The sequence below is a fragment of the Empidonax traillii genome, unplaced genomic scaffold, assembly GCF_003031625.1.
Source record: "Empidonax traillii isolate 1590-97213 ecotype Southwest subspecies unplaced genomic scaffold, ASM303162v1 scaffold342:size1861417, whole genome shotgun sequence".
Taxonomy (NCBI): Eukaryota; Metazoa; Chordata; class Aves; order Passeriformes; family Tyrannidae; genus Empidonax; species Empidonax traillii.
In genome coordinates, this window is record NW_020955535.1 from 1,297,223 (window position 1) to 1,305,913 (window position 8,691).

The following is an 8,691-nucleotide window of genomic DNA, read 5'->3' on the forward strand; positions in this document are numbered from 1 at the left end:
GGACTGAGGGAGGTCTAGTGCCCCTACACATTCCTACATGGATGCAGCTGCCCAGCTCTGCTGCCTTTGTGCCCAAACCAGTGTCTGTCTCCAGGCCCAAACAATGATCTTAAAGATGAGCCGTGCAGTTGTAGGTGAGTGTTCACCTGAATATGCCTGTCTGTGCATCAGATCAGCCTTTTACAGGTCACAGAGTATTCAGATTTAAGGACCTGAATAACTCACCTCTCCACAGAGAGCTTGGAGAGCAGTTGTCTCCTGCTGAGGTCCTGCTCTGTCAGGCTAAGGCTCAGGTTTTATTCTGGGGTTTTTGCTGCATGGTGTGCACATCCCTCCCCAGCTCTCTGCATCCATGTTTTCAGGGCATATGAAGGGCTGATGCTTGTGAGGGATTGGGAGAACACCACCACAAAGTGGAAACCTGCCAGTGTGATCTTAATGCTGAATTATTCACAGCAGATTAATCACACCTATGTTTAGGGCTCCTTTCTGGCCTGGAGCAAAGCCAAATGTCTTTGCATGGCCAAACAACTTCCAGGAATTCCAAAATAAGACTTTCCTGCCCTTAATGCTGATAGCTTTGTGTTGGGTTTGTGAGTACTCATTCACTTGAGTAGTGTGATGCAAACCCTTGAGCGCTGGGATCACAGAGCCTCAGGTAATGGTGAACATGGAGCTGCTGCACATCTGCAATTAAACTTGTGCTCTCTCTGGGTCAGGGGCCACTTTTCCATGATGCATTTGCCCAGCTCTTAACACAACTGGCCTTTCATCAATTATTAGCACATTCACAGAATACCTTGATGTAAACCATTCCTTGTGAACCCTTAGGAACGAGCACTGAGATTAGACTGAATGAATCCAGGTACCAGCACTCATAAAGAGCACCAACCACCTGCTGACATTGATGTGAGTGGTTTGGATGACCCTTGGAAGCTGTAACAATAAAATCTTGCAGGGAGGAGGGATTATTGACAAGGAGGCATCATCTGCTGATGCTGGAATGATTGGGCTGTACTGGTTTATTTGAAAAACAGTCATGACAAAACAGTTTTTTATCTCAGTGTATCGTTGCTGCAGAGAAGAAGAGACCCAGAAAGGGAAAGCTCTTAGGTTGTGCAGCACATCCATGGCAGAGCCAAGTAATAAGTCCAGTTTCTTATCCACTGGATCACACACTCCCTGTCATAAATAATGCTAAACTCTCAAAGGTTCCTGATGTCCTTGTCAGAACCAATACACTGTTCATGGCTGAAGAAAGACAGAGTCTTATAAAAACCACAAAAAGAGGTCCTTGTAAATCACCATGCCTATACTTAGAAATGTGTTAAACCTTCTAAGCTCCAGTTCAGAGCACATAAAGTGTTTTTTTTTTTTTCTTTTTCCGAGTTGAAAAAATCCATCCAAAGGTCAGTCAGAAACAGGAATAAAACTGTCTTTGAAATCTAAAGCTGCTGTAATAGCATTTTTGGCAGTGAATGATAAACTTGAGCAGTTGAGATTTACATGGCAGATGAAGTGAACATGTCTTTTGTCTATACATTAAATGACCCAACACTGGCCCTTTTTCATTTCTTCTCCCAACCTATCAGACTATTTATAGATTTTTACTACAAATGGACCTCCTGAACAGAAGAAGGCAGACCAACTAGGTCTGAAGAAATCATCCTGGTGGAGCTGTGCCCATAAAGCCATCATTCCTGGGCAGGACTCCCATTTTAGTGATAACCTCCCAGGTAGCAGGAATATTAACTCTTCCTTTACCTGGTAGGGATTTTTAAAGTCTTTCACAGTTTTTAAAGAGTGTGAAGGACTGTTCAGGGAGATCTTATGATCGTGAAGGTGTTGGATTGAAAGCAAAGTGTGACATAGCCTGGCTAGGGCTCTCAGAGATATCTGGGAAATGAGGTCCACCAGCCACCAGAGGGACTGCACCCGGCTGAAGGGACTTGAAAGGCATGATTCAGAGGTCTCAATTTGAATGAGAAGTCTAGGCTTCTCATTCCATAATTCTGGATGGGTAGATGGTGATAACACTGAAGGATGGCAGAGATTCAGAGTTTCTTCTCTGTCACACCTCTCAGATAGGAAGGTCTTACTGGAGCTTGCCTGGAGTCCTTGCTCTATTAATGATGGAGGAGTATAGTCATGGTCTGATTTTTTTGAAATATCTTGATGTTCCTAAGAGTGGGGAGTGCCATGGCATCTCCTCCACGACCCTGGCTGTGTAAATACACAGTTATGTAATAATAATCCCTGTCTGTACAGGGATTCCTAGTGGCAACTGGAAGAACTTCTACAGAGGGGAATATCAGGCCCTCATCTCTGGATGTTTTATCTTGTTAACTGAGGGTCAGGTGATGTGGATTTGGACCATGAAGATGGGGTGCCACAAGTCCTCTGCTGTGTGGCTGCAGTCTGTGGGATGTTTTCCTTTTTAAAGCTGAATGGCAGCTTTCCAGGCCCTGCAGGGTGGACTTGGTTGCTCCTTGCCTTCAGGATGTCCTGGTGCATGTTCTTCTGCTCATGGCTCCAAGCAAGATGCTCCTTTCCCCAGCTTCCTCCTTCTCCCAGGACAGACACCCTAGACAGTGTCAGACTCGTAGGGCTTCAAGCTGCTGGGGGAGTTTTTTAGGACCTTAAATGAGCTGATGAGCTTTCCAAGCCCACACAGTGTAGGGGAGCATGGAGCAGCTGGGACAGTGTGGGTTTAGCTTGGCACATATCTGAGGAGCTTTCTAGGGTGGAAGAAAATATTCCCTGCATTTCCTAGTGCTGGGAGCAAAGGTGGAGGCTGCAGGAGCATGGCTGTGTGCTTTGAAGGCATGAACATCCAAGATATCCCAGGGAGAGACAGCAGAGTGGGATCTCTCAGCTCCAACAGCTGCTTCCAAACCAATTTTCCATCATTCCAGAACAGCAGAGGACCCTCCAAAAGGGAACATGCAGACGTGGAGTCCAACAAGGGTTCAACCCTTTGTGTTGCCATAAAAAATTCCTCTCACCCAGTGCAGGAAGACACACCACTCTCAGAGTCCTTATGAGCAGGGTGGGAGCTCTTTGCTTCAGGAGCATTTGCAAAGGACATCTTCTCTTCCCCAGGACATCTCCTCTTTCCCAGACAGCCTGCTGTGTCCTCCTGCAGAGCCAGCTGAGCGTGTCCCCATGGCTGGTCCCACTGGCTGGGTGCTGGCAGCCAGCTCAGCCTGGCACTGTGAGCTCTGTGGGGAAGTGCTTTTCATGGCAAGCATCACCATGGCTTGGCTTACAGGAGGAAACAAAGGAAAGAAGCTTGGGGCTGGACTCAAGCTGTCTGTGTGGAGGTGCCTCGTCCCATTTGAGGTGCAGAGGAACCACTGAGCTCATGGGTTTTCAGCAGGATCTGCGCCTTTGTGTCCCAGCCCTGTGAGGAGTGTGGGTTTTAGTAAAGCACCTCAAACATCTGTAGATACCATTGCACAGACAGCTGGATTCAGTCTGATGCGAAGATTCCTAAATGCTGGCATTTTCCTGTTCTCTGGGTGCCCAGATTCCTGCTCCAGTCACTGGACATCCGGTCAATACACTTGGATAGCCTAGACAGAGACTCAGCACAAGCCAGGAGGGTCCCCAGCCTGTTGCCCATGTGCAGTTGCCATTTTAGAGGTGTTAACTTGGCCTCTGTTTGCTTTTCTTTAATTGCAAGGGCTCCCAGAGGGGCTGAAGGACAACTCCAATGGCTCAAGGAGCCACCAAGTGCACAACCCTACTGAGCCCCAGCACACTCCCCCAAGCAGGGTGGGCAGTGCTCTGGTCGCTTGGCCAAGTGATCAACTGAGGGCTGAAACAGGTGAGATTTCAGCCTCTTTTGCTTTCATTTAAACCCTTGAGCAATGCCTTGGGCGTGTAATCAACAGGGTGTGCGCTGATGAGAACATCAGTCAAGAGGAACTGCTAGAGGTCCTGCAGCTGAACGTTAACTCCATAGGGAAAACTCCACGGCAAAGTTTACAGGCATAAGGGACCGAAGCAGAAAGCAAGTGTCCATCAAGGCATTTCAACACTGTCCATGCAGCTGTCCAGGGTAAATAACAGCTGGATTCTCACAGCGCTCCCGTGGTGCCCTGACCACGCAGGGACTAATTTCTGTGTTTGAAAATGTGTTTTTTTTTCCCTCTTGCCTCCCAAGAGCATCTTTTTTTTTTTGTGAATGAGAGCTGGTCCATCAATGGGAAACAATGGCTCATAAGGACATAATTATTCCTTTGGAGCCCTGCCAGGGATTATTGTTTCTCCCAGTGTGCCTTTGCCAGGGCTGAAGGTTTGCACTCAGAGCAGCGTTTTCCTTATTTTGCTGATGTGTGGAGGGAGTTTCAGGGTGAGGATGGAGGGAGTTCATTCTTCTAAGAACTTCTCCATTCCCTCCTTTCCCATTTTGCAGAAGTTTAGGTATCACACCATAACCCAGAGGAACATAAAACCGTATCCAAGGAGTTTACTTACCAAATGAACATGTGGCAGCAGTTACACCGATATTTTTATTCCCTTTCTCAGTGACCAAGTGAAGAAGTAGATAGCAACCAGTCTGCTTCTTTACCCTTCCTCTCCCTCTCCCGTGACACAAGCAAATCTCCAGGAGCCTTTAATCAGTATTTACGAAAGCATTTGGCCACACAATACTGCAGTGCCACTGTCATGTGCATATATGGGGGAGCAGCCTGGTCTCATGAGCTGTGTGGCTGTGTAATGGCAAATCTGCTTTCTGTTGTGTAGCAATACATGTTCCATCTCTTCTAGGCTTGCCACAGTAAATATAGCCCTGAGAAATCACCCTTTCTAACACCAATAAAATCTGTCATTTAAAATATTTTAAAGCATTCTGTTTTGGAGCTATTTTTGGGAGCTCTGTCCTGTGTAAAATTCCATGCCCATTTCAAATACACTTACTACATTTGTTCCATCCTCTTGCTCTGCCATTCTGGCTACAATTAAGATTAAAAATAAAAATAAATGCCCAGCAGCAATGTTCTGTACAGGCTGAAGTGTCTCAGACAAACTGGCAAAGCACAGGGATTCTAAGGCTCAGTTGCCCAATCTTTGGAACCCTTAAGGTTTAACTTTCCATTAGTCAACAGCACAGCTCACGAGTCCTAGTTCAGCTGGTCAGAGAAGGACATACATGACCGATTGGTAAACAGCAGATCACCTGGTACTCAGGAATTATCCTTAGTTTAACTTCTGGTGGAGGGGGCTGAGTTTTGATGGAACCACCTGCTCCCATCCTTGCACTCCAAGGGGATGGGTGCCCTGCATCATAACAACAATGCCAACATCAGCTGGGGTAGTTCCCAACTTTGACAAGAGTTACCATAAGCTGGGTACCAGGGGAACAGCAGTTCAGTACTGCACCTTTGTGGGCTTGCACCTTGGCTGCTTAGAGTGACTTAGACGGGTAATGTGCATTTCTTCACTGAAAGGGTGGTCAGGCATTGGAATGGGCTGCCCAGGGAAGTGGTGGAGTCACCATGCTTGGAAGTGTTCAAGAAACAACTGGATGAGGCACTTAGTGCCATGGTTTACTTGCTGTAGTGGTATTTTGGTCAAAGGTTGGACTTGTTGATCTCAGAGGTTTTTTCCTACGTTAATGATTCTTTGATTCTGTGGTCCCATTTCATGTGTGGGTATGTAATCAGTCACCATCTCCAGTAAAACATGAACTTGGGTATTAGAGGGATCTATCTATCCCAGGGCAGAAAAAGGGAGGGACGTAGCTATTCCCTTTATTTTCCAGCTTTGTGGACTCAAGTTCTGCCTGCCCTGCTCTCGTTAAGTGTGTCCTTGCCGTGTCTTGGCCAGTTTGCTCTCAGGGTGTAGTGAACTCAGCGATTTGTGGCTGGAACGAGCTGAAATGTTTGGAAACAAAATAACACACTTGTTTTATGTAGATTAGTACAGCCAGTGGAGGAACAGCCAGGACTTTGTTGGGCCAAAGTCAGCCTGCTGGTGTTAGGTGGACTCCTAGGCCATCTCACCCTGTTCATGAGTAACAGTGTCAAGAATGTGAACACTAATGATGAAATCAAATGAGTTAATGTTTTGTAGCTAAGTGTCCTATTGGAAAAGCTGGAGAAGGACTTTTGACGAGGGCTTGTAGTGATAGAACAAGAGGGAATGGCTTTAAACTGACAGAGGGCAGGTTTAGATTAGACACTAAGAAGACATTCTTTTCTGTGAGGGTGGTGAGACACTGGCACAGGTTGCCCAGAGAAGTTGTGGATGCCCCATCCCTGGAAGCGTTCAGGGTCAGGTTGGATGAGGCTCTGAGCAATCTAATGGTCTAATGGAAGGTGTCCTGGCCCATGGCAGAGGGATTGGAATTAATTCATCTTTAAGGTCCTTTTCAACCCAAACCATTGCATGATTCTATGACTCTGTGAAAATAGTGGGAGCTTTTCCTTTCCATCATTTGGCTTCCACACAAATTATGGTAGACAATGTGTCATGCGCTCTGACAGGTATAAAAGAGCTGTCACAGGGCTTTTTCTGTCTTTGAGATGTATTAGCTGTTTCTTGGCTTCTCCAGAATAGTTATTTCGGGTAAAAAGGCTTCCCAAATCAATTTTTGAAAAAAAACAAGCAACCAAACTTTGAACTGGAGCTCAAATTATTATGATTTATGTTCTGTATAAACGTCAGGTTGCTCATGACTGAGTGGTCCTCTTCTCATGAGCAGGGATATGTGTATCTAATGAGAGGCCTTGACTACATCCAGATCAGAGGGTGCCAGCAACCTGCCTTGGGAAGGAAACTTTCTGGGCTGTCCCTGAACTACGATTCAAAATGGTCATGCTCTTGTATGAATATGGCAAACCATCCCCATGCAAGGTGGCGTGTGCAGTGACAGGCTCCTAGAGGCAAGTTGACTTTTGAGCCTGAGCCTGAAACACACAAAGTTTCCCCTGGTCATGCAAGGGAGCCTTAAAAGGATGCAAATGTAGTGTGGGTTTTTGTCATGTCTTCTCTGGTATGGAGCAAAGATATGAACGGGGAAGGTCAAAAGGGTCTTGTAGCAATGACAAAGTTACTGCTCTCAGGTGATTATTCTTCAGGGCTGGAGGACACATTCTGAAATTGCCTCTGTTGTCTCTGGGTGAGCAGAAGTCATGCCTGAGATGCTGTTGGTTTCTTCTATTTTGTTCAGAGCTCTGCAGCCTTTGCACCCTTCCCTCCCACCCAGCTGCACGTGTCTCCTGCCTCATCTGCACTGGTCAGTTCCTAGGAACTGACTCAAGAGAACTGAAGTGAAAGGGACATGGAAAAATCAAACATTGCTTAATCACATGCTGGACCAGTTCTCTGACCAGGATTTCTGCAGAAAAGGAGCGTGGGAGCTCATGTGTGCTTGGAAGGTCATGGAGGGGGAAGCAGGACTGGTCCTTGCTGCAGCAGTGTGGACTCAGCGTTGTTTGGAGGTGACTGCAGTTGTCTCCGTCAGATGTTTGTAAGGACACAATGCCATGAGTCATTGTCCTTCTGAGCCCAGAAAATGCTTCTTTTCTGGTGTGCACTTGGCCTCCAACATCACCCTCTGTGCCGCTGTACCAGCCTGGCCTGTGCCAAGCTGCCTCCGTCCCTTCAGCCTCAAGGCCATCAAGAAGACGTATTAGTAAAAAAAAAAAAAAAACAAACAAAAAAAACCCAAAACAAACAAACAAAAAACACCAAAACAAACAAAAAAACAAAAAAACCAAACCCCCCAAAACCCCCAAAAAACCAAAAAACCAAACCAAAACAAAACAAAATTAGTAAAATGTTTAAGGAATAGTTAGTTCATTGGTATTTTGCATGATTTTTTACTTTGCACTCTATAAAGCCTTTCTGTGTACTTGAGCAAGGAGTTCAACCTCTTTCCTTTGGGAGTTCAATAGGAACAGGTACACATTTCATTCCTGGAAGTGACTGCAGGACTGTTATTGATTTATTCCTATTGATGGCTTTGGGAGCTTTTGGCAAAAGACCATGGATATGGAAACAGGGGAAAGAAGTAGATCTCAGCAGTATATTGGTTTGATTCCATGCACCCAGTGTCCATGTGGGCCGCAGATTAATAGGAAAGTGATGTTACTTATCTTTGTCTGACAGCTCTGAGGCAAACCCACTTCAAGAGTTAAGGAACAAATAGGGGTTTTGTGGTTATTCTGTGCTGTTACTAGAATTGGTCTCTGGTTCTGAGGTCTTCCAAGGTTACTTCTGAGTGCTTTGGATGGAACACAATGACATAAACATGACCTCCCATTTAGACTGTATTTGTTCTGACCTCTGTTTTATGTCTTTGATCTAATTAGGACTATTCTGACACCCCATTATTTGGAAAGAGTCTGCATTTGCAAGTGACATTCTGATCTGCTTTGTTCTTAGTTTTGGCTTGTTATTCAGTCAAAAGGACTCCTAAATCTCCTCCTAAGTTATTCTTGGTTTTTAAAGTGCTATAATTATACCTTTGATCGCTGCCTGTGATAGTTTAGCAGGTGCATCTGGCAAGTGAACCAGCAGGTCCACTCCTTGGCAGGTCCTTAAGACACAACCACCTGAAGAGATGCATCTTCCATGCCAGAGGTGGGAATGTGGGCAAGGATGTGGATTGATTGGCACGTAATTCCTTGCTAGGTCAAACCATATCCATGTGGGCTCTATCTAAACTCACCTGCCCTC